We start from the raw sequence: 27,571 nt of genomic DNA, 5'->3' as shown, positions 1-27,571 counted from the left end.
TCTAGCGCTATTAAAATTCCTGGCATTAATTGTAAGGAACTGTTATATAAGATAACTGCATCTATTAAGTTTCTTTTCAGAGATGTGTGCAATGTAATGAACTTATAATTTCCATAACCTAAAGGTATTAAGTGAAAATAATCATGGTAGTCCTACACTTTTAATTAGAATAGATCTTATGAAGGCTTTCCTTACGCTGTATAAACTCTTACATCATATATGTGTGCAATTATCTTAATGAACTGTCATTCTTTTACATATGGGAATTCATTGATGTCGTTCCTTTGACAATTAAACAAAAAATTCACAACCCCCAGGCCACGGACTAGCAACAGGCCTTGGGCATTTCTAATCTGGGCTACAAAACCCCTCAGGGAGAAAAAACAACATTCACTTACTACAATACTACTTACTGTCTCTTAGTTATGCATTACATTATGTTTTCTATGACTTACCAACTTTATAATGTAATATTTTTTAATACAGTGATTCACATTTTAACTAGACATAGTGTCAAAACATGTATGTTATTATTATTATTATTAGACTATGTTACCAGTGGCCTATACTACGAACTGAGTTCAACCTCCCCAGAAGTAATCCAGTTTACCAGCGGGTAACCGGAGTTGACAAAACCTGGTTGTCTAGTTTGTGGTCAGTCGGTGCTACGACGCTGATTATGAGGTTGATTAGTCGAACCTGTGTCAACCCAGTCAGAGTTACTGCGCATTCACATAAAAGGGGGCGGAGACCAGAGTCAAACACTACTTGTGACGATGGCATGGGCACCTTACTTCACGGAGGAGGAATGCGCGATGATCATGCGGAGTTATGAGGAATTGAAATCCACCCTCACCGCGAAATCGAACATCGTTTCAGCGAGTAGAGCGCGACGGGTCTGTTGACAGCGAATTTACAGATCGTGTGATTTGTGAATGCGTCAATATGCCAGTTTACTTATGTCCATGCAAAGAAATAAAGCCTGCTGTCAGGACAATAAAATAAGATTTGGTACGTTAACAGTAAAAAAATAATTTATCGCGCATCACCACATGAAGCAGGATAATTGTATGTTTAGTCCCATTGACTGTATGAATACGTATGTCCTTTTTTTTTTCCTTAGTTTGGGCCTAAAAAATCAAGCCCGACCCGAGCCCGATCAATTAACTTGATTTGCAGGCCCGAGCCCGACCCGACCCCCCCCCCTCCATAATTTTATGTTATCTTTGTGAGGACTCAGGAGAAGAAGGAAATGCGGGGATGCCATGCGTTGTTGCGTGAATTAAAGCCCGTCTTTTGTAACGAATTTTCACAGTTAAACAAGACTGTAAGATGAGTATTCAATAAACATTTATATCTTTTATATTTGTGCGTCTGTCCTATCAGTGGATTTGACATTTAATTTAATCTCTTCGAGTTGGCAGAAAAAAAACGCAAGTTTTCTCAATGTTTACATAGTCTACATATTTCTATGATTATTATTAACTCATTTACACAACGAAATAACGCTGGAAAAGTCCGTTAAATATATTTCTTGTATATGAGAGCAAAGCTCCGCATTTGTTTACATTCAGCAATTTCAACGATCAATTTGAAACGTTTCCATACCCCACTTCGAATCGCACGACATACAGTGTTCTTACGCAGATATTCAGCATCACCATTGGAATGCATATATTGTCCCTGGCGAAAGAGCGCACGGAGAGGCACACAATCTGCCCGTTTGTGAGGGCCTGACTTCGGCGGGTTACATTATAGTGACGTCCGCCTCGATCAGTTGGCACAGGTAAAGAATTCCCTCAGCTGAAAATCTATATCTTTCATGGAGAACATCTTCCGGGTACGCCAGCGGATTCTGGCGGTCTCCAAAAACCCGTGCCCTCCGAAGAGAGCCCCTCACAATCCGCGCGCCAATGTCGTATGGGTCGTCCAGGTACGCTGTCATTGTCAGGAGGACACGTCTGCGGAGGAGTGCTGTTTAGATATAGCGTGGTTAATTAGAATTCTGGGGTTAAGCAAGATCTAACTCTGAGACGACCAGGTTTGTCGTGTGGCGTGTGTTGCCATGGCAACACTTCTCGGTTCCAACATATCCACCTTTCGTAGTCTCACTTAGCTGCGAACTTAGGTCGCACGTGATGAAGTTACTCTCGAAGTTACCCTGCTAAGCCAGAAAACTGGCTTCGTAGTATAGGCCACATGCCTTCTTTTAATAGCTATGAACAAGTGATGTTATTTCTATTTAATACTTTGCCCTGAAAACTGGAGCAAGCAGTCTAACACTGGGGTATTTGATAGATTTCAAATTGGAGTGGCAAATTTGTGCACTTTTTTTTTTTTTTTTAACTGGCTGAAGGCCTGTCCCCACTCACATTGTTGTCATTGTTGGGTTTGTGTACACTCTTATTTTTGCAGGTTGAAGGCCTATCAAGGCTCCATTCAAGTAGTTGTTCCTCTTCTTGTGGAATCTAACTTTGAAGTCCTTTTCCTCCATCATTCGTGAACCAATCGTCTTGAAACCTAGAAACATACGCGGAGTTTAAGTGGGTGGCGGGGGGGGGGGGGGGGGGGGGGGGGCAGGCCGCAAAGTGCCATTGCATGTAATTACTTTCCCATATATGATTTTAAAATTAAGAGTTTTACGGTAAAATATTGTCTATAAAGGTTGTAAAGCAATAAAACAAACAACAAAAATGAATGAAATGAACAAAAAAAACATATTTTTATATGGGTCAAAATTATTTTTCGAACAGATCGTGTGACTAGCACCTTAGACGGTCATTTGCTTTGCTTAGCCAAAACAACCCGAGGAACGAAGAGGCAAGATGGATATAGACCGGTTGTTTTCGACTCTGTGTTGTATATGCAATATGAAATGTCGACGGGAGTCAACAGTGCGCTGTGATGTGCTTTTAATCTGATAAAAGTCAGAAAGAGCCAATCTTCCCGTTAACTCATTCACTCCCAGCCATTTTCACCAGAGCAAGGCCCTTCGCTCCCGGCCGTTTTTCTGGATTTTGACTGATTTTGCAAGGCCCAGAGAAAATTCTGTTCTGTTGCTATATAAACATGGAAGCCACCAAAAGAAAGATTAGACTCTCTTCTTTCAGCAGACAAAAAAGTAAGTTAATATCTTGTTCCCATTCTTTAGAAATCAGCATTAGAAAATAGCTTAGTTTGAGCAATTTCTGATGAAAAAAACGGAGAAAATGAGCTTTTTGTAAACGCATAAATTTCAAACATAACTTTGATTTTAACAAAGCTATTTTTGCATTAGTAACATCCCAAACATCTGAATAATGTTTTCCTTTTACAAAATACCATGAACAACCAGACAAATAGAGCTTTTGATTGCAAAGTAACAATTTATTTACACATGACTACTGAGAGATGACGCTTTGTCGCCGAGATGACGCCGTTGTCGTCGCGTCAGCCGTGTAAACTTTTCCCTCATTGTTGTCTGTCTCACAAAGATAGATTATTTTTATGTCTCTGCGGGGTCTGCTTGGCGAGCCGCTGCACTGGGGGTCCCACTTGTTTAGCCCGGTCGTCCAGCGCCTGGCCTCCCAGGCGTCCTCTTGGTTGTTTTGTTCGGTCAGAGCGCCGCCTGGCATCATGCCGGCAGCGCTCTGATCGTGCTGCCCGGCCGTTCATGGCTGTGCTACTGCCCTCCAGTGGCCAGTTTTATTGCTTTGAAATCGGTTTAGAGCCTCATTTTTTGTTTCTCAGATAGATCGCAAGCTATAGATGCTTCTTACAAAAAACAACGCAAACGACATATAAATACGTTTTTGGGACAATGAAGCATTTAAAAATAGAATGTATTTATACGTTTCTGGGAGCAAATAAGTTAAACATGGCCCAATCGACATTCATACAGAAAAGTGCGAGACATACCTGATAACACACAAAAAGACGCAATCTTCCTGTTAAACTCGGCGATAACAATGTGCCCCTATTTAAAATAATATTTATTTTTAATACTATTTTTCTACATGCATAGATGCCTGGAAATTACATTTCGTAACAAAACTCTCCACAGCCAAATGGGACTAGCTCCCAATTGACATTCATACAGAAAAGGGGAGAACTAATAAAGTGCACCCAACTTCAAGGAGAAGGTGTCGCGTTAATAACTGACATAGGGGAAAAAACAACCTACTAACAAAAAATTCCAACATTGAAGGAGGATTGAGGGAAATAAAATAGAAAATATGAAAACAACCAAATTTTGTTTAATTCTAAAATAGAAATATACAATATTTGCAAGTATTATATACCGGTACTCTGTTACAGATATACATAATTTTTTCAAACCTAAGCTTTCAAAAGTGACAACAACTACTGGGTAAGAACCAAGGATAAAAAATGTGGACCATGAAACGCCAGAGAGCACCGCCAAAATGGTGAGTGGAGGTTTTTTTTTTTCCCCACCAAAAACGCTAATTATACAACAGATCCACCACCGGTATCCTGCCAATGGAGTTACCGCCGTCAAAAATTGTATCCCCTGGCAACCGGAACGCACACACACACACACACACACGCACGCACGCACGCACGCACGCACGCACGCACACACACACACACACACACACACACATACATTAGTTATGAATCATGTTAACTTAAACAATTAATTGAAAAGCCAGAAAAGCATCACAGTTATATATTTTGGACATTGACATTTATTAAACTGGAGAAACTCCATACAGGACTTGAATTACAATAATAACAGTTACAGGTCATCCTAGGAGTAAAACAGTAAAACATTGCCTCTTTTTACGTTCAGTAAGTATGCTACGTTATAAGACAGAAAAAAAAACTTTTTTTTTTTTTAATGGATGGGCATGTTATAAAACCTGGTAGATAACTACACCACCAAAACACTGAAATCAAGCAAATCAGTGCAGCGCAGTGGCTCCGCCCAGGGGGATACAATTTTTGATGGGGGTAACAACATTGGCACAACACCAGCGGGAGTACCATATACAATGGATGACGATCTTGGCAAAAAGTATAGCTAAGAAGCCTGATTTAGAATTCCCCTCAAGAATGATGGGAAACAAAACAAAAAACGAACTTTTATTATAAATATTCTTATAAGTTAATTTTATTGCTGACACTGCATTACAGTGTCATCAACATGTTGTGCCCCGACCTTAGGGGTCTAGATGTCTCATAGGAATCTAACAAGTCAAGCATGTATTTTGGTCCAAGGCCATTAAGTGTTTTGTAGACGAGCAGTAGTATTTTATAGTCTATCCTTTGACTCACTGGAAGCCAGTGTAGCGATTTCAAAACCGGTGTAATGTGGTCCAGCTTCCTTGTCTTTGTGAGGACTCTGGCTGCAGCATTCTGTACTAGCTGCAGCTTCCTGACTGATTTTTTATCAAGACCCGTAAATATACCGTTGCAATAGTCCAATCTGCTGAAAATTAATGCATGCATAAGTTTTTCCATGTCTTGTTGAGTCAGAAGCCCCTTAATTCTGGTTATATTTTTTAGGTGGTAATAAGCGGATTTGGTGACGGACTTTAGATGGCTATCAAATTTGAGGTCTGAGTCAATAATTACGCCAAGGTTTCTGACTTGATTTGTAGCTGTAAGTGACATTGTGCTAAGTTGCCTGCTTATCTTTGACCTTTCCTTTTTTGGCCCAAAAATGATCACCTCTGTCTTCTCCACATTTAACTTGAGAAAATTCTGGCACATCCTTTCATTGATTTGATGAATGCATTTACTCAGGGAGACTAAGGGACTATAATCATGTGGGGACACAGAAATGTACAGTTGTGTGTCATCTGCATAGGCGTGATAGGAGATGTCATACTGTTCCATTATCTGAGCTAACGGAAGCATATAGATGTTAAATAAGAATGGTCCAAGAATTGACCCTTGAGGGACTCCACACGTGAATTTGGTTCGTTCTGACTGATAGTTTCCGATTGACACAAAGAAATCCCTATCATATAAATAGGATGTGAACCACTGAAGACTAGTGTCAGTAAGCCCTACCCACTGTTCCAATCTGCTGAGTAGTATGTTGTGATCAACCGTGTCGAATGCGGCGCTGAGATCCAATAGTAACAGAACAGATGATTTGCCTGCATCGATATTCCGACGAATATAATTTAGGACTTTGATAAGCACGGTCTCGGTGCTGTGTTGTGGCCGAAATCCAGACTGAAATGAGTTAAAAAGATTGTTTTGCATCATAAAAGTCTGGATCTGTTCGAACACAACCCTTTCGATAATTTTCCCCAGGAATGTCAGATTTGATATTGGCCTGTAATTGCTAATGGTTGAGGCATCCAGATTAGGTTTTTTTAGGAGAGGTTTTATTACTGCAGTTTTTAAAATCTGTGGAAACTCTCCTGTTTGGAGAGAAGTATGTATAATCTGAAGTATGTCTGGGGCTATGCAATGAAAAACAGTTTTCAAAATGTTTGAAGGAAGGATGTCAAGGCAGCATGTTGTGGGCTTTAATTTTGACACAATTTCTGTTAAAGTGGCATAGTCCAAGAGGCTAAACTGTCTAAGATTGACGTGGGGGACATTTTGGGAGGCATTTAGTGTAGCAATTGTTAATCTGGAGTTGCACACAGTCTGTCTAATCTTTAGTACTTTGTGTGTAAAGAATGCTGCAAAATCATTACAGGACACCTCAGATGCCAATTCCTGTGGTATTGATGCTTGTGGGTTTGTCAGTTTGTCAACAACAGAAAATAGTGTTCGAGTATTGTTGGTGTTTCTACTTATGATTTCTGAAGAACATGACTGTCTAGCATTTTTCAGTTCCTGGTTGTATTTGCGAAGACTCTCTTTGTAGATATCATAAAAAACTAGGAGTTTGTTTTTTCGCCATCTGCGTTCTGCTTGTCTACAATCTTGCTTTTGTTTTAAAGCTAGTATGGCATTTCTCCAGGGTGACCTCTTCTTTCTTGACAAAGTTTTTGTCTTAACCGGGGCAATATTAGGTTAGAATTTACCAGTAGAGGGCAGCCTTCAGGCCGTATAGCACACCATAACATGTCATGTCGCTGGTCATGTTGTTGTTTTCATGGACGTATAACAATGACATTTGGTAGATATATTTTAGGGATATATATATGCATCGATCCCCGAGCGTAATTTTTTATTTTTTTTCCCTTGAAGGTTAGGAGCTAGTCAGTAGAGATCATGTGTACTCTTGTTCACAGCCTTCAGCCTGTAGTGGCACAGTTTTTTTTTTTTTTTTCTTTTTTTAACCTCATGCTTCTGGCAAAGGTGAAGCCTTTAATTTATTCTTATTACTATTATTTATTCTTTTTCCGAGCCGCTTATCATCATGAGGGTCATGGAAGTGCTGGAGCCTATCCCAGCTAATTTTGGACCGTAGGTTGCCGGCCAATCACAGGGCAGCCTTTCTTTTAGTAGTAGAAAATTATTATGACAATCCATGCTTTCAAAACATTTCGGCTGGATTACTGTAATGCACATTACTATGGAATCAGCTCGTCCTCCCTCAATAAAGACACATACAGTAAAATACGTAATACTGTCAACGTTAATTGAATGAGGGAGACATTTAAAATTTAATTGGAAATATTATCAGTTATTGTGGATGTTTAGTTCAGTGAAGTGTCTTATATAGCCAGGAGGTGGGAATGTCAGTGATGGTTATATGTCATACAGTATGTGTTTGTACTGTGACTGACTGGTTATCTGTCCAAGATGTACTCCACCATCCCCTATGCCTGCTGGGATAGCTCCTAACCTTTTCACAATAGCTTACAATAACATCATTGATCAATTTTAAAAAACAACAAACAAACAAAAAACATGCCTCAGGGCAGAGACCTCTGCTGAGGAACATTGTACTTATCAAAGTTAACAATAACAAATTGTAACTTAAAAACAGTTCGTTTTCCATCCAGATCCACTGTGAAAGATAATTCTTGCCCACCACCTACAATTATAAAAACATTACTTCTTGGTTGATACTTTGTGGATGGAAGAAAAATGCAAATAAATTAAGAAAAATATGTTCACCTGCGCTAAACAAACAAACAAAAAAAAAGGGTTTCTTCTTGAACTGACCCCAGTCCACACTGTTCTACTATAAGCTAACTACATGCTCAAATTATTTAATATGATATATATGTAAATGTATGTTAATTTATGTCACAGATATGATAATGAACACATACTCATATGATCCAGCTCCTTGCTCTAAAAAATCAGACTACTACTCCGTAAATAGACAAAACATAAAGTGAGATCAGTAGGTTGTGTTCAGTGTTTCAAGTGTTGAATTGATGTAGATTTTGTGTCGCTTGAGAAATCATGAACACATGTGCTGTTTCTCACTCCGGCATTACACTCTTATGGTGTCTCTAAATTTTTTAGGGGCGAAATTGAAAAATACGACTTAATTGTACAGTCTGTGAGATAGTATCAATTTATTGTCACTACAGTTTCAAGCCACTGTAGGAAGTTGGCACCAAAAGTGAATCAAAGGGTCAATATTTTATGTGGTCTATTATTGTATGGCTTTTATTGTCTGAATTCACCATAGCTTTCCTTCCTAACACATATGCTAAAATGTTGTGTTCTTGTCCATCAATTTGAGGATGCCCCACAGATCTGCAATAGTACCGGTAATTAGGACTGGCCACATTCTTGGCCAGTGCATCACGTTTAACTTCTTTAGCAAGGCAGTAGTCTTTTTGTGGTCATTATTATGCTGTAAAACTGACTTCTAAAAGGTCTTGAGCATTGTCAATAAAATCCAACGCATTGCCATTAATGGTTCACCCAATAAACTTGAATTACCAAGTCCACTGTTATGGCCCCAGATTATGGCATAATCACCACCTAACTGGACTGTGTGGCAAAGCATTGTCCTTTGTACTTTTGTCCACATGTTTGACAAAATTGACATCAAATAAGTAATTTAGACTGAGATGGTGAGCTAAATGAAGAGTTCCAGTTAGCAATCACTGTTAGCACATACCTTTAGACTCCTGCTAAAAATAAAAACATATATATACATAATAAACTGCTAAAGGCCAACTACATAGCCACATCTCTATTATAAGAGGGTGTGCACACTGATCACAATGATTGTATACACTTTATCCAAATTATATATTACATAATGTATACATACACATATGTGTGTGTATATATATATATATATATAATAAATCTGGATCTTTAATTTAAAAAAAAAATGTCACAGTATGTGGGCAAATAAGCGAATAGCTGTATTACATCTCCTAACAATGGAATATCTTCATTAACAGTAGATGGCACTAAGTGATCATCTTCTTAGGTAACTTTTCAACAAGCACTGTGAATCCAGTTTATATAATTGGCTTACAGAGGATAAAAAATATTTATGGTCATCCATTATTCCTTTATAAAACATCAATTTAAAAAATTCAGTCCAAGAACCAGTGCACACATTACTACTAATTTGAGAACTGAATGAATAGGATTTTGCAATTACCAAGTCTTAGATTGTCTGAGAGCAATAGTGCCAGTTCTTTATAGCACTTCTGATATTTATTGCAGCTAAGGGCTCATCATTTATGTTGCTGTTGATGCTGAGAGGAAGGCTGCAGATGGGTTTACAACCACCCTAAAATACAGTCGCTGTCAACAGATGTTGTCATTTCCCAGAAGAAATGTCCCTTGAACACTTTTTTTCCCCCTTCATGAGATAACTGTTTTTGAACCTTGTTGACCCGTTTATTCTTCTTTAAGATGCCTACCACTTTCTTAACAGTAGACGGTGAAAACAAACCACAGTTGAGTCTGCTTTTTTTTTTTCTGATTGTATTGTTTTGTGCCCCCCGTCCCCATCTCTATTACATTTGTCCTTAGACACCCTTTGCCTTCATGGTTGGGTACCTTGTCTGAATGAGGACACCCAAATCTGAGATAAAGGACTTTGGAATTAATCTTTTTTTTTCAGGCCAGCACTCCAGTAAATATTTTATAAGTCTATTCCACTCTATTTATCTTGGTTTGTGACAATCAAGCCATTGGAAAACAGTTTTCAATCAATTATTCACACCTACTCAACAAGCTCATTAAAATTGATGAGAGCAACGGTTGAATGACAAGACACCTAGTAATAAAGGAAAAAAATGTGTTGAACATTTTGTTTTCATAATTAAGGTTGTGAAGAATACATGAAATTTGAAGAATTACTGAGGACAAGGTGTTTGATTATGATATTGCTGGATTAAGGTACAATGTGAGCAGCAGGATTATTATAATGAGGGAAATGTACAAAAGTTGTCCATTGTGGGGTAAATAGATCTATTAAACACCTGTTTTATATATTGTCACAGTGCAGGTTGTAAAAATATAACTCCTAATGATAATAAAAGCATACATTTTAAATACTGCCAAGAAATGTGTCTTTCAATTCTATTTCAATTATGAGAAGATTGGCAAAATATTCTCAATGGCCAAAATATTGCTGGTATTTAATGAATAATATTATCATTTTCAATGTTCGTCTAATAGATTTACAGTGCTGGCCAAAAGTATTGGCACCCCTGCAATTCTATCAGACATTGGTCAATTTCTCCCAGAAAATGATTGCAATTACAAATGATTTGGTAGTAATATCCTTACTCATTTTGCTTGCAATGAAAAAAAATAAAAATAAAACATAAAAGAGAATGGGGGGGGGGGAAAATCATTTTCATTTTACACAAAACTCCAAAAATGGGCCGGACAAAAGTATTGGCACTTTTTGAAAAATCATGTGATGCTTCTCTAATTTGTGTAATTAATAGTACCTGTGACTTACCTGTGGCACATAACAGGTGGTGGCAATAACTAAATGACACCTGCAGCCTGTTAAAATGGATTAATGTTGACTCAACCTCCGTCCTGTGTCCTTGAGTGTAACACATTGAGCATGGAGAAAACAAAGAAGACCAAAGAACTGTCTGAGGACTTGAGAAGCAAAATTGTGAGGAAGCATGGGCAATCTCAAGCCTACAAGTCCATCTCCAAAGACCTTAATGTTCCTGTGTCTACCGTGCGCAGTGTCATCAATAAGTGTAAAGCCCATGGCACTGTGGCTAACCTCCCTAGATGTGGACGGAAAAGAAAAATTGACGAGAGATTTCAACGAAAGATTGTGCGGATGGTGGATAAAGAACCTCAACTAACATCCAAGCAATTTCAATCTGTCCTGCAGTCCGTGTCAGGAAGCGCGGGCGGGCAAGGTGGACCCAAATGCAGGGAAATGTAGGCGAGGCAGATGAATGGTGCAAAAATGATTTAATTGAAGCCAACGAAAAACAAAGTACAAACAAAGGCTGTGATAATCCAAAGAAGGCACTAAAGCAAACAAAAACTGTCACCAACAAAAGACTGCTTTTCAAAAACTCACTTGAACACAAGGGCTTGGATAGGCGTGAATACTGTTGATGAGAACTTGACATGGACTTTGACGTTGACATAGACACTTACATTGACAATGACGCAACAAGGGGTGACAAGAAACTGGGTCTTTATATACACACGCAGACAAGGGGTAACGAGACGAGAAACAGCTGGGCAACACAGGTGGATGCAGATTGCAGGATACACTGGGAGAACACACACAGGTGAAATCAATGGGTAATCACAGAGACAAGTCACACTAGGAAAAACCCAACACAAAACCTAACAGTCCGAGGGTAGAACAGTGTCAACCCGTAGTCTGAATGAAAAGGGACTCTTTGGTAGGATACCCAGGAAGACAGAAAAACCGAGGCCTTCAAAGAAAAGAACACTGTCCCCACAGTCAAACATAGCGGAGGTTCCCTGATGTTTTGGGGTTGCTTTGCTGCTTCTGGCACTGGACTGTTTGACCGTGTGCATGACATTATGAAGTCTGAACACTACCAACAAAGATTGTAGCATAATGTAAGGCCCAGGGTGAGAAAGCTGGGGCTCCCACATAGGTCATGAGTCTTCCAGCAGGACAATGACCCAAAACACACTTCAAAAGGCACTAGGAAATGGTTTGACAGACAGCACTGGAGACGTCTAAAGTGGCCAGCAATGAGTCCAGACCACAATCCCATAGAACACCTCGAGCAGTTGGCTAAAGAAGAATGGCAAAACATTTAAGTAGAGCATTGTAAGAATCTCCTTGATGGATATCGGAAGCGGTTGTTCGCAGTTATTTTGTCTAAAAGTTGTGCTACCAAGTATTAGGCTGAGGGTGCCAATACTTTTGTCCAGACCATTTTTAGAGTTTTCTGTAATACTTTTTCCATTATCTGCTGTGTTTTTTTCATTGCAAGATATTACTAACAAAGCATTTGTAATTGCAATCATTTTCTGGGAGAAATTGAGCATTATCTGACAGAAATGCAGGGGTGCCAATACTTTTGGCCAGCACTTGATCACTAAGAGGAATTTCGACAAACTAGACCATATTATAACTAAACTGTTTTGCAATATTTCTTTAATGATTAATTAAATCAGTATATTTGAGCTGATGCAAAAATATATTATCATTATTGTAAATACTAAAATACAGATGTTACTGATCTTTTTATGTAATCGTTTTCATTTAAAATCATGGTCTAGTTGAATTTCTAAATGGAAGAGTTGTAGTGCTTGAATGTTATGCTTGATTACTCTCTGACTTCTCCGAGCAGCCATGTGAGTAAGTCCGTTTTAAATTTCTGGATTACTATTCGAAATGTTAAATGATGAGTGCTCACAGGAATTAAAAGAGTGGGTTTTGAAGCAGTTTATGATAATTTTTGGTGTCCTTATTTTTACAACAGGCCAAATGCAATAAATGGGTTAAGCACAGTAGTAATAGTCTATTTCGTCCTCAGTCTTGAGATCCTACTGCTGGTTTCACCCAAGAAAAGTGTAGTTTTACCTTACTTTATTCAACGGTTTATCATCAATAAATTCCGCACATTATCTCCCAAAATATTAATGAATAAATAATCACTCATTCCTCTACATACAGTATCCACTACATCCCAGCCCTTCAACATCTCTGCAGCTTGTAAGCTTCGGCCTCTTTTTATAGCGAGACTTGATGCGAAATCATTAAATGTCATGGTTGAATTCAAGCCAATTTTGTGTAATTACATTTAAATGCTTGTGTGTTTAAAGAATCTTTTGTTCTTGTTTCTTTTTCAACTTTTTTTTGTTGGTTGTTGTTGAACTTTTGACTTTATCGCTAACTTCTAATGATCAAGAACACAGTTTTACGCTCACAGCCGTAAACACTTTGTGGCCATTTGCTCAGTCAATGTTGCAAGAGATAATGGCATGTTGAAAATAAATGAGCCTAATCATAATCATGCCTAATCTGCCATTGCAGCCCTTCTTGTGACAAGCATTAATCATTTCGTAATCCAATGGGATATTTTATTTGAAGCCCCTCAGGAATGGTTAGCAAGTTGAGTGGAGGCACTCTGAGAATCACCTGCCATGATACACTGATCGCTAATTGCTAATTATGAAATTCTATGATGGGCTGAAAGATGCTCCATTGGCATATTATGTTGGTGTTTATCACTGATTATATAAAGCTTTCTGATAAAAATTCCATTTAATTCACAGTATATACAGTGTACTTTACCTCGAAGCCATAACAATTCTGTTTTATTCACTTGATACGGGTGTACCCCTTAGCCATAATCATCACTATGTGTATGCAGCTCCAGATATAGTCATTGTGAATGGACTCTGCAAACAAAGCATTCAAAGGACTGTTTTCAGATGTGCCATTTTGTAGTCTTAATTGAATTTAAACGGTTGTTTCCTCAGAGGGCCATAAAGTCTCTAAAGCAAGCCATAACATCAGGAGTCTTTAAAACAGTCAAGGAAACATAACAACAAATCTCTGAACTGCTCAACTGTAAGACATAATTGTTATTGTCACTTCAAAACTCTTGCACAAAGCAATTCAGCATTGAAAGAAGACATGGCCATAGCAAATCTATGGGATGAACACAGCTCCTTTGTGTTTCTGCAATTACTGAATGGTCAGCCACCTTCTCTTGATTGAACAAAAATTTCAATACTGGCAGAACAATAACAGCTACTTGTATTGGCTTTGACAGGAATATAGCTCTACAACCATCACTGACCATACTTAGAGCTATCTAACCAGCAGTGCAGACAATGACCACATTGAATGGTCCTTCCCTCATAGATTTTGCATGCGATCCCATCCAAATTACTTTCCAAGAGATGTGGACACAACAGTTTTACTTTCTTCATCACCTCTGACAGACACAATCATTAATAATAACTCCAAACCTGCTATCAATTTCCATCTGCTTGCAGCCCTTTACGCATTACAGGTTCATGTAAAGTCATTTATTCATGTTCAGTACGTAGGAGCATGAATCAATAAGACCCGCGTGGGAGCGAGAGATACATCTTTGTTACAAAGTGTCTGTCAGTTGATCTCGCCAACTTTAGTCAAACATAATTTATTTACAGTGCATGGGGAAATTACTGTATATACTACATCTTAAGCTATAAGGAAAAATATCAAGTTGCACATAATTATATTTGCCATAAAGAATCCTCTTCAACCTGACACCATTCAAGTGGTCTTGTCACAACATTGTAGTTGAAAATGTTAGATGGTAATTTATTTCTTAGCAAGTATATAGGAGATTACTCATTTATTAACTCATTGGCTGCCGTTGATGAATCAGAGTTGCTTTAGAAATCAACTGTCCTCCACACAGTTGGTTGAGGTGGTGGTTGAGCACTCTCTCAACTCAGCGGCGCGAAATGAAAATAAATGGTGATTCCTCCTGTTGGCAGGCTTGAATGGAGTACTCGAGTAGCATGTCTACGGCCTGCAAGAGGGGGCGGGCGCTAGATTTGCATGGAGGCGTAACATGGGTTTACCTAACATCAACAACGCTCAAGTCTTGCATGCCTCATGAACAGTGCCTTTTATGGAAGGAAATTTATGGCACCGTCGTGTGATTTTTGGCAGTACTTTTCAGTGTCGCTGAGTTACACAAGAATGTACTTCAATCCATGAGCAAATTGTAATCGAATTGTACACAAATACAAATCGATCTGTAAGCAAATGCAAACCTATCTGTGCACAAAGGCAGTCAAATTTGTATGAGTACACTCGCTTTATTGATTTATTTCTATATTTCGTTTGCAAACAACTTTTTTCAGTTTAGGAATGATACAGCATCCGTACTTATTGACTGGCTCTGCCATAATCGACTGGCAGATTTGGCCACAGTTGTGAAGTATTACATTTAACAGTAATTGTTACAATACCAGCCATGCCCACTAGTGGGTGCTGTTGGATTATGTAGCGTGATACACAGAATAAATGCAATAGAGGTATAACGCAAACGAAAGTAGTCTGGCTGCAGCGTTGAAAAAAATCTATATTATTGAGTACATGTTTTTACCTACGGAGGGCGCCATGTTTACGTGCGCACTGGATGCTCGGGGTGTTGACGTAGTTTGTCACAGTCACTAGACGAAATCTACCTTTCTGCAATTCCTTCATACGCGGCGAGAGATACAATACATGCGCACATCGGTTAAAAGCGGCAAGTACTTACTATTTGCATTTTTTATTAGTCTTTAATTACCTTTTCATTGCCTCAAAATACTTTTGCATTTTTTCCCAATCATACTTTTAAGCATTGTGTTTTCTTGTGGTAGCTTTAAAGCAGATTGTTGATCTGTTGACCATATTACTCACGTAGCGTACTTAAACCACCCTTATTTATTATTACTAGATTTAAGTATTTTCATAAGACATCTTTAGTATGTTCTATCTTTAAGCATTCCAAAAAAACAAGCTGAAAGCGTTTGGAAGTACTTTGGGTGTCAAATTCGCCTCGTGTCGGACGTTTCGGCGGTTTAGCACATTTTGGCAAAACACAGGTTTTGTCCTACTCTTGTCTCGTCTCATCCCGTCTTTCCTGTTCATTTTGCTTTTACTGTTCGCTTTGTGAAATATCGACAATGCTGTCATGCTCATTAATGTTCCTTTAGGGTTCAAATTGAAATGACTGAACAGATTACATGTTTATGTCACTAGAGTCATACTATGGAAGCCCGGCAGCTTAACCCAGTGACGTCACCGCCCTACGACGTCAACAACAATGGCAACTAGCGTTGTTCCGATCATGTTTTTTCGCTCCCGATCTGATCCTGATCATTTTAGGTTGAGTATCCGCCGATCCCGATATTTCCCAATCCTATTGTTTTTTTTTTGTGCTCCCGATTCAATTCCAATCATGCCCGATATTTTTTCCTGATCATATACATTTTGGCAATGCATTAAGAAAAAAATGAATAAAACTCGGACGAATATATCCATTCAACATACAGTACATAAGTACTGTATTTGTTTATTATGTCAATAAATCCTCAAGATGGCATTTACATTATTAACATTCTTTCTGTGAGAGGGATCCACGGATAGAAAGACTTGTAATTCTTAAAGGATAAATGTGACTTTGTATATTGTGACTAAATATTGCCATCTAGTGTATTTGTTGAGCTTTCAGCAAATGATACTGCAGCCATTTAACTGTTGTGCCCAAATGCATGATGGGAAGTGCACCCATGACTGTGCGTAGTGCTACCAATTGATTCCCTCTACTCATTTTACGCTGCCTTTTAGCTCTATATATAGGTAAAACGGCACCATTACAGATTGAACGCGACAATGCTTGAGTGGGTCGTGCAGTGCATGCGTTAATTGCGTTAAATATTTTAACGTGATACATTTTTTTAAAAATTCTTACCGCCGTTAACGGGATACATTTGATAACCCTACCTTAAGCCTAAACTAAAGACTCTGGATGAGTGTAACATATTATGTCTGTAACGTTAAATACAATTAGAAAACGATTTAATTAAAAAGTATATATATATTTAAAAAAGGCATGTCCGATATTTTTTTTCCGATTCCGATACTTTGTGTTAGAGCCCCACAGCAGGCCTGTATACCTTTTTCCTTTTTTTTTCCCCCTCAGTCATCAGCACTCATTCCACACACCTGTTCTGCACACCTGGTCATTACCACAGCCTCCCTACATAAGCACACACAGCCCTCTGCTCCATTGCGAGTTTGTTAGCCTTCACTGCAACTTACGAGCGTTCCTAGATACCTTGCCTTGCCGGATTTTTGATACACCTTTTGACCTCTTGGATTTTTGCCTCTAGCCTGCTCCTCGTCTGTGCCTCTGCCTCTGCCTATTTTCTGTGACCTGAACCCTGCTACAGGACCGGAGATAGCCGCATCCTGCCTGGGGCCTTCGCCTTGCTCGTCCCCCCCCTGCTCGAACAGCCTTCCGTGCCGCTCCAAGAGCCAAGACCTCTTCCTCTCAAAACCATTGTTAATAAATCTGCTCTGAGCACTGCATTATTGGGTCCGTTTGTTCTCTGAGCCTTGTCAGAACAAACTCGCCATAATATGGACCCAGCAGGCTCTTCCCTGTATGAACAGGCCGTCTACAACCAGGGCCAGCGTTTGGACGAGCATGAGCAGCTCCTGTCTCTTCTGACCCAAAGCGTGTCACAGCTTTCCCACATGGCTGCGTCTTTTCACAACCGACCCGCTGCCGAAGGGGAAACGCCAGTGTGGCCTGAGCCAAACATTCCGCCACCCACTAAATACTCAGGTGACCCGACAACATGCAGAATGTTTTTTAACCAGTTAAGGCTTATTTTTGTGTCTCAGCCCCGTCGATTTTCCCAGGAAGCAGCTAAGATTGCCTTTCTGGCCAATCTCCTGGAGGGGGCACCGTTGGGCTACTTCAACGCCCTAATGGAACAGAATTCCCCCCTCCTGGTGTCATATGATCATGTTGCGGCCGAGCTGAAGAAAATCTACGACCATCCTCTCCGCGAACAGGAAGCCGGCGCTCTCCTCCTCCAGATTAGGCAAGGTGGCGAACCCATCAGAGAGTACGTCAGCCGGTTTCGCTCCTTGGCGGTGGAATCCGGCTGGGAAAGCAAGGCCCTGATTTCATCTTTTAAGACCGGGCTTAACCCAGAGATCGGCAGGGAGATAGCACTCAGGTGCCGCTTTTCAAATCTGGACGAGGTCATTGGCACCGCCATAGAAGTGTCGGACCAGTACAACCAGTGGAGGCCCCATTCCATCAGCCTATCCGTTGGGCCCTCAGCCCCCCGAGGTATCGCCGAAGCTGCTTCTCCCACCCAGGGAGAACCGATCCATATTGGCAGAGCCAGGTTGTCTGTAGAGGAACGAAATCGCCGTATTTCAGCAAGGCTCTGTCTTTACTGTGGGGAGCCTCGGCATTTTGTTGTCAATTGCCCCAGCAAGAGGCAAAATTATGCACATAAACATAAAGTGTCTGTCAGTCGAACCATCTCTCTCGGTACAACCTCTCGAGTCCAACCCACCGTTGTGTTAAGTGCACCTGTCTTCTCTCTCCAGCAGAAAGCATTGATCGACTCGGGGTCAGACACCAACCTGATAAACATGGACCTGGCTAAACAACTTCGATTGCAACTCATCGAAATGCCTTCTCCTCTGGAAGCCGTGGCCCTGGACGGAAGCCCACTATGGCGGGTAACACACCGCACACCCGTCCTCCAGATGGAGTTTCCAGGTCGTCATACCGAAAGTATCAGTTTTCATGTTTACCCTTCCCCCAACGAACCACTCGTCCTTGGATTGCCCTGGCTGAAAAGACACAACCCCCACATTGACTGGGACACTGGGAGGGTGATTTCCTGGAGCCCGTCGTGTGACGGAACTTGTATAACAGACGGTATGGCGGAGATGGAAAAGACTGACTCAGCCCAGATTGCATCCACATTTATCTTGCGGAAAGAGAAACAAGCAGAGTTCCCTGACCTCGATAAAGTCCCGGCCTGTTATCATGACCTCAAACAGGTATTTAATAAGTTCAAGGCCTCTAGCCTCCCACCACACCGTCCTCACGACTGCGCCATAAACCTACACCCGGGCTCAATACCCCCCAGGGGTCGCTTGTACTCGTTGTCTGGCCCAGAAACCCAGGCCATGACTAAGTATATAAATGAGTCGTTAGCATCAGGGCTAATCAGGAGATCCTCCTCTCCTGCCGGTGCAGGGTTTTTCTTTGTCGAAAAGAAGGACAAGTCTCTCCGTCCTTGCATTGATTATAGGGGGCTCAATGAAATAACTGTCCGTGATCGTTACCCGCTGCCGTTAATGTCTTCTGCTTTCGAGATGCTCCAAGGTGCCCAAATCTTTACAAAGCTTGACTTGCGCAATGCATATCACCTTATCCGCATAAAGGAGGGGGATGAGTGGAAGACCGCTTTTAACACTCCTATTGGCCACTTCGAATATTTGGTCATGCCTTTCGGCCTGACAAATGCCCCGGCTATCTTCCAAGCCCTGGTCAACGATGTTCTGAGAGAATTTTTGAATGTGTTTGTTTTCGTCTATTTGGATGACATTTTGATTTATTCCCCCAACCTGGAGACCCACATTAAACATGTCCATTCAGTTCTTGAAAAATTGTTACAAAATGGCCTTTTTGTCAAAGCAGAGAAATGTGAATTTCACAAACCATCTGTTCAGTTCTTAGGGTTTGTCATCGCAGAAGGAGAAATACGCATGGACCCAGGAAAGGTACGAGCGGTCCAGGATTGGCCAAGCCCCAGTTCACGTAAGGAGGTACAACGCTTTTTGGGATTTGCGAATTTCTACAGAAAATTCATAAGGGGATTCAGTTCAGTGGCTGCACCACTACACTCTTTGACATCTCTCAAGTGTCGTTTTCAGTGGAACAGCAAGGCCGAGGCGGCCTTCTGTAGACTCAAACGCCTTTTCACCTCTGCTCCGATCCTCAGATTTCCTGATCCAGCTCTCCCGTTTATAGTCGAGGTCGACGCCTCAGACACCGGAGTTGGTGCAGTGTTATCCCAACGGTCACCCCTTACGGAAAAAATGCACCCATGTGCATTTCTATCCAAGAAACTCACCAGCGCAGAAAGAAATTATGATGTGGGGAACCGGGAGTTATTGGCCATCAAAGTGGCCTTAGAAGAATGGAGACACTGGTTAGAGGGGGCTGAACAGCCATTTGTGGTGTGGACAGACCACAGGAATCTGGAGCACCTCAAAACGGCCAAAAGACTCAACGCTCGTCAAGCCAGGTGGTCCTTGTTTTTCACACGCTTTAATTTTACCTTGTCATACAGACCCGGGGCTAAGAACACCAAACCAGACGCCCTTTCCCGGGTGTTTCCCTCTGAGGGACACACAGAGGAACCTGAACCCATCCTTCCCAAATCATGCTTGGTGGGGGGTTTCCAGTGGCAGATCGTCAAGAAGGTCCAGGAGGCCACAAAGGGATTGATCAACCCCCCTGGCACCCCCGTAGGGTTGCTGTTTGTACCGCAGGGCCTCCGAGGGGAGGTCATTCATTGGAGCCACACGTCCCGATTTGCAAGCCATCCGGGGACCAAACGCACGCTTGCTATCCTGGCACGGAAATTTTGGTGGCCGCACATGAGGAATGATGTCAGGGATTATGTGGCGGCGTGTGTGGTCTGTTCCACCAACAAGACACCCAGGAGGTCACCTGCGGGCAAATTGCTCCCTTTGACTGTTCCAACGCGACCCTGGTCGCACATCTCGTTGGATTTTGTCACTGGACTGCCTCCCTCACAGGGGAAGACCACCATATTGACGGTTGTGGATAGATTTTCAAAGATGGTCCGATTCATCTCCTTCCCTAAACTACCAACCGCCAAAGAAACTGCCAGCGCTCTCCTCGACGAAGTGTTCAAGATCCATGGCTTTCCGTCAGACATCGTGTCTGATAGAGGGCCACAATTTGTGGCTCGCTTCTGGAAGGCGTTCTGTGGGCTCATCGGTGCCACCGTCAGCCTATCATCAGGGTACCATCCTCAGAGCAATGGACAAGCGGAGAGGATGAACCAAGAGCTGGAAACAACCCTACGCTGCTTGAGCTCCAAACAACCCACCACATGGGCCAAAAACATCATGTGGGTTGAGGTCGCCCACAACTGTCTGCCTTCCTCTTCCTCGGGATTTTCCCCATTTCATGTTGTATTTGGGTATCCAGCCCCTCTCTTCCCACAGACCGAGACGTCCACGCAAGTTCCCTCCGCCTTGTTATGGATCCGTCGCAAGAAGAGGGTGTGGAACCAAGCCAAGGCCAGTCTTATCAGGAGTGCAACCCGAATGAAGACGTTGGCGGATCGCCACCGGTCACGCAACCCGATGTACAAGGTGGGTCAAAAGGTATGGCTGTCTACCAAATACCTCCCTCTCAGGGTTGGGAACCGTAAACTGGCTCCCCGGTTCGTTGGCCCCTTCCCAGTCTCAAAGATCATCAACCCAGTGGCTGTGCGGCTGCGACTCCCCAGGACCATGAGGGTTCATCCCACGTTCCATGTTGGCCAGCTCAAACCGGTCTTTGTGAGCCCTCTGGTTCCTCCCACGCCGCCTCCTCCGCCACCACGACTGATTGATGGCGGTCCGGCCTACACTGTGAGGAGACTCCTGAAATCCAGACCACGGGGTCGTGGTTTCCAGTACCTCGTGGATTGGGAGGGCTATGGCCCCGAGGAGCGTTCGTGGGTCCCCTCCTCTCACATCCTGGACCCGGACCTCATTCGGGACTTCCACCGACTCCACCCCGACGCGCCTGGTCCGTCCGGAGTCCGTCCCTAGGGGGGGGGTTCTGTTAGAGCCCCACAGCAGGCCTGTATACCTTTTTCCTTTTTTTTTCCCCCTCAGTCATCAGCACTCATTCCACACACCTGTTCTGCACACCTGGTCATTACCACAGCCTCCCTACATAAGCACACACAGCCCTCTGCTCCATTGCGAGTTTGTTAGCCTTCACTGCAACTTACGAGCGTTCCTAGATACCTTGCCTTGCCGGATTTTTGATACACCTTTTGACCTCTTGGATTTTTGCCTCTAGCCTGCTCCTCGTCTGTGCCTCTGCCTCTGCCTATTTTCTGTGACCTGAACCCTGCTACAGGACCGGAGATAGCCGCATCCTGCCTGGGGCCTTCGCCTTGCTCGTCCCCCCCCTGCTCGAACAGCCTTCCGTGCCGCTCCAAGAGCCAAGACCTCTTCCTCTCAAAACCATTGTTAATAAATCTGCTCTGAGCACTGCATTATTGGGTCCGTTTGTTCTCTGAGCCTTGTCACTTTGAAAATGACGTGATCGGACATCTATAATGGCAACCTACTAGTTAAACTAATTTTACAAATTAAATAGAATAGAATAGGTCTTTATTATCATAGTGAACAACAGAACATTGTGAACAACGAACAAAAACACCAAGAGGTGTTTTAATATCAAGTTATTTTAACTCATAGTAATGTTAATTAATCTTAATCTTTTAAGAACTACAAGTCTTTCTATCTGTGGTTCCCTTTAAGCCCTTTCCAATATAACGCGATGATTGAAAATCATAATTCATCATATCTCGATGAAATACATTGATGCCCTCAAATTAGGTTTTCACTCACCTGTCTCCTGAAATATATGAAAATTTACTGCATATGCCCCACTCCATATGTTGTGATCATGTTCTTGAGTTAGAATAGAACTCACCTTTCATGTGGGGCTAATATACTGTATATGGCTGCAGCTGTTTGGCCCACGCTCAAGAAAACTACTGACAGCTGGCTAGTTCGGTTCAGACAGTTCAGTCGAATTCGGCCGAGTTTCGCGGTAATGAGGAAATGTTTATAAAGTCAGTGAAACAAGTGAAAAAAAATAAAGATTTTATCATGATTTTTCTTTCTTTTTTGAATGTTGTTTCTTACAGTTATATTTTATGATTATAATATTATCCTGGTGTGAGGCAGACTCTGCTTTATCTATGGCTACAATTTTCACAAGGTGCTAGAACAGGGGTGGGCAAACCGGTCCTCGAGGGCCACAGTGGGTCCTGGTCTTTATTCAAACTGATCCAGCACAGACAGTTTAGTTTCATCAAAAACAAGAAGCACCTGCCTGCAATCAACTGATTGCACTTGTAGAACACCAGATTGGTGAAAAGGTGTCCTCTTAATGGGTTTGAACAATTATCCGAACCCACTGCGGTCCTTCGTGGAACAGTTTTCCCACCCCTGTGCTAGAAACAGCATTGAGTTGGAAGGATGCCTGGATTATTTGTAGTATCCATCCTGCAATGTTTTAACAATATGCATACTGTGAACTGTGCATACTGTATGTTACTATTATAGGGGGAAAAAAGCTAAATAAAATATGTACATTTTCTGTCTTGCTTATCCTCATTATGGTTGATGGCAAGACGGAGCCTATCCCAACTGACTGGGTAACAGGCAGTGTGGATACATGTAAAACTGGTCACCAGCCAATCAGCAAGCAGCGCAATTTTAAAGTTCAAATGTCTAACTTGAAAAGTTGTTATGAACTAATTTTCCGGCGAAATGTCCAACATTGATTTAAAAATGAGAAAGAATGTCTCAGATTATGATATCACGATTGTATGTGGTAAAGAGGCATTGTAACTACACCAACACATCTTGTTCTACCAGAGGTGAATGTTTGCATCGTGTTTTTATGCGCTGTAATGTAATTGATTTTGACTTTAACCACTCAGCTGTTATATTACAAACCCTGCTGCTTTCTTCACTTCCTCATTTTTGACATCCCAATTATCTGGGAATCAATCATTAAAGTCTATTAACATTTATAGCATCTTTATAGATCATCCACACTGTAGCTGTATTTTTAATGGTGAAAGACTTTCTGGCTGAAAAGAATGACCCTTTTATTACTCATTATATTTGATTATGTGTTTCATTTTGTTGTGGAACATCCAAAATGAAAAAAAAACAATATATACAAATATAGTATATTTAGGTATCCCTGTTTTGTTTTTTGTTTTGTTTTTTCCCACCATTGGTACTTCTCTCCTCCAACAACATTAAGGAGCGTACAGTTATAATGTGTGATCCAAAAAAGATTAAAAGATCATAAAACCAGTTGTGTTACAATATTTTACCATACAGCTTTTACCACTGCGTTTTGGAGAAAATATATTGTTTACGGTTTGGATTTTTTAAATTCATTTTACTGGTATTTATAAACATAGATGTAATTGTCTTGAATTTATTTTTACTTATAGGTATTAAAGGGTACCACACATAGAAAGACATGTAGTTCTTAAAAGACAAATATTATTTAATTTGATATCAAAACCCCTCTTAATGTTTTTGCTTTAATAAAATTAGTAAAATTATTTTAACTAGTAGGTCGCCATTGTTGTTCACGTCGCAGGGCAGTGACGTGACATGGGTATGCTGCCGGACTTCCACAGTGTCACTCTTTAACTACATAAACTGTCATCAGTTGCCCTTCCAATTTGAACCCGAGTGGAACATTAATGATGAGGACAGCAAAAGCAAAATGAAAAGGAAAGACAGGATGAGACGAGTAGCGTTTATGTGTCAAGTTTGCTAGTAACAGCACTCTCCTGCTCTAGTGACGAGAGCAGGAGAGTGTTCCATGTCAAAAACTGTTTGCAAATCTTCACGGTAAATTATCGTGTAATCCTACTTATTCAAAGATTATTATGGAGATGGTTAGCATCCAGAGCTGCCATGTGCTTTCCTTATGATTATGGTATACAGTGAAATTGATGATGGCTCGTGCATCACAGCACAAGAAAACGTCAATGCAGTTTACCTCTACCAAGACGTCTAAGGGGCTCCGTGACCGAGAGAATACTGCCTTGCCTTATTTTTGTCACGTAAAAGCAGATGTCCAGATTGTTGCTCATCCATCCAGTGTTCTCAAATTTATCACATCATAAATGTATTAAACTTTGTTTGATTGCTGGCTATTTGTATTATTTTCTGCCCAACAGATTACAATGACACCTTATTTTGCACATTGAGATCTGAGAAGCAGACAAAAGCGAGTGGACACAGGCGTTCAGATTGGTAGCTTGGACCGTGTCGTTTATTGGCATAAGCTTCGACAACTCCTCTTTCATAACATACATTTGAACACAAGTATCATATAGTAAAAATACAACAAAAATAATATTCATATCCTTCAAAAAAATAATGTTCACAAAAAGAAAAGCGCTTTAATCTGTATTAATGAGGCCAAATTCTCACACAGTCAAACAACAATGCAAAGAGAACTGGCATTCACAAATTCACAATCAAAATAGATATGGAAAATATACATAAAACTTACTCAGACTTTGGTCAAACTCTATTTAAACATTTTAGCAACTCGTTTAGCTCAACAAATATGCTGGATGGCAATATTTAGTCACAATATACAAACTATGATGCTGGGAGCCATAATCAAGTGTCTTACCGTGACAGCATAAGGCACAATGGACCCCCGCACTGGGAATAATAAGAAAACTACGGCGTCAGTCAAGGGACAAAACACACTCTTTGGCTTGATCTCTAATTAATACAAAACTCGCCATTGACACATTGTGGCGTATCTGAATCACTACCTTACATAGTTAAAGAGTGACACTGTGGAAGTACGGTCTGCACGGCCATGCGACGTCACCGCCCTGCGATGTCAACAACAATGGTGAGCTACTAGTGAATTTTTTGGCTTAAAATTTTACACATTTTATTAAAATGAAAACATTAAGAGGGGTTTTAATTATAAATTATTATAACTCGTACTAACACTTATCTTCTAAGAACTGCATGCCTTTCTATCTGTGGTTCTCTTCAAAGACAGCAATAAAAATAAACTGAGATAAAATAATTTGATAACTCGTTTCTTTATCCATCACATGATGATGACTCATTGAATTAAATTGTGAATACGACATTTGGCAGTCCAAACAACTTTTTTAAACTCCTGATACAATGTTTAGGGCCCGAGAAAAAATACAGGTTTACCGTAGGGTAAAAAAAAAAAAAATATTTGTAAGCATTATTTTATCTATTTACATAACACAATTTATAATAAAACAATGTTCTCTTCTGCCTTGCACAGTGAAAACAAAGTGATTACGACATGCTATCTCTCTCGGGCTTCTGGGTGTCATCCTCATCGTGGTGTAATATCTCGTGATAGTTTGCCATGCACCATCCCTGATGATGAGGCCAGTAAGCTGGACATGACAAATCCTATATGCATTCTGCAGATAGACACGGGTAAATGACAGCGTAAGACTGTAGTGACACACTAAGGATTGTAAACAAGACAACCCTACCAACCATTGCAAAGTTCAGATTCCGCATAACACTCAACTCTTCCCCGAGGCCTTCTGCTCAAGATCACCTCCACCAAGAGCCATTGTGATAGCTGCTTGAGCATTAGCTGGAGCAGCTTCTTATGGAGCCTGGACGGAAAGAGATGGAAATTAAGCTGCTAGGGGAAGAATGGGGGGTGGGGGGGTAGCTGAGAAGATTCAACTAGAAGTGGAAGACAATACCACTCTGGCAAAAGCAAATGTCATAGTAGCGAAAAAGCGGAGAATATCCTTTAATCGTCCCACCAGAATTTTCTCTCCTTTTTTTTTTTTTTTTTTTTTTTTTTAATATTTAAAGTTGCTCACTGGTAAACATACACAATTGAATGCACACGCGCCAAAGGAGAAAGTAATAAACTTGTGTAAATTGTTTCATATGGAGCGTATGGGAGTTCACTGGGGGAGAAGAGGAGGGCTGGTCAGCATACCAATAGAATGTAGTCGTGATGTATTTTTTTCCCCACTTTATCCTTAAAATAACAAAATGAGTTTAAAAAAAAAGTGGTAAAGTTTTTATCTATTTATTCTTATATACAGTGATCCCTAGACACTTTGCACCCTCAGTCCATCGCAGATTTTTTTTCAATTAACAAACAAATAATAAAAAATATATTTTTTATTATTTGTTTGTTTTTTGTTTTTTTTGTTTTGGTTTCTTTTCATTTTTTTATTTTTTATTTTTTCATTTATATTTTTTTTGTATCTCTTTCCAATGATGTTAAATTTTAATAAATATATTGAACACACAAAAAAACAAAACAAAACAAAAGTTTGTTATTTTTTAATTTTGTTTTTTTTAATGCAAATAAGCTCCACCTCTACTTTGTGAATTTTTGTTCCCCATTAACCAAAAAAAAGGAGGGATCACTGTATTGCCCAAACCTCAACTATATATAATATAGTATACTACACTACACTGTACATGAAGTTGGTTCAAACTTTGGATTCTTGTGCTTGTATGGATGCTGATTTTCCCCTAAAATATTTGGTAAAATTCTGAACTGCACTGAAAAATAATGAGTTCATCCATTAAGTTTCACAACCAGTAACTGATCAGCACTTTTTCACCAAATGCTTGGACCTTCTAAGAATTAGTTAAGAATAAGATTTACTTTCACACTTGTAATTGTTGTTCTCATCTGGATATTCGTAGCAAGTGGGAGTACAAGGGTACCCCAGTGGGAACCAGCATGGGTCCTTTCAGCTTTGTATATTTCAGCCTTGCCATTTCACAAAATGTGTCTTACTGTACAAGCCTTGCAGCACTGGTAAATGTCACGCCATTCTCTCCTGTGTGGGAAGAATAACA

The sequence above is a fragment of the Corythoichthys intestinalis genome, chromosome 7, assembly GCF_030265065.1.
Source record: "Corythoichthys intestinalis isolate RoL2023-P3 chromosome 7, ASM3026506v1, whole genome shotgun sequence".
Lineage (NCBI taxonomy): Eukaryota > Metazoa > Chordata > Actinopteri > Syngnathiformes > Syngnathidae > Corythoichthys > Corythoichthys intestinalis.
The sequence above is the reverse complement of the archived record's forward strand: the minus strand, read 5'-3'. Positions refer to the sequence as shown.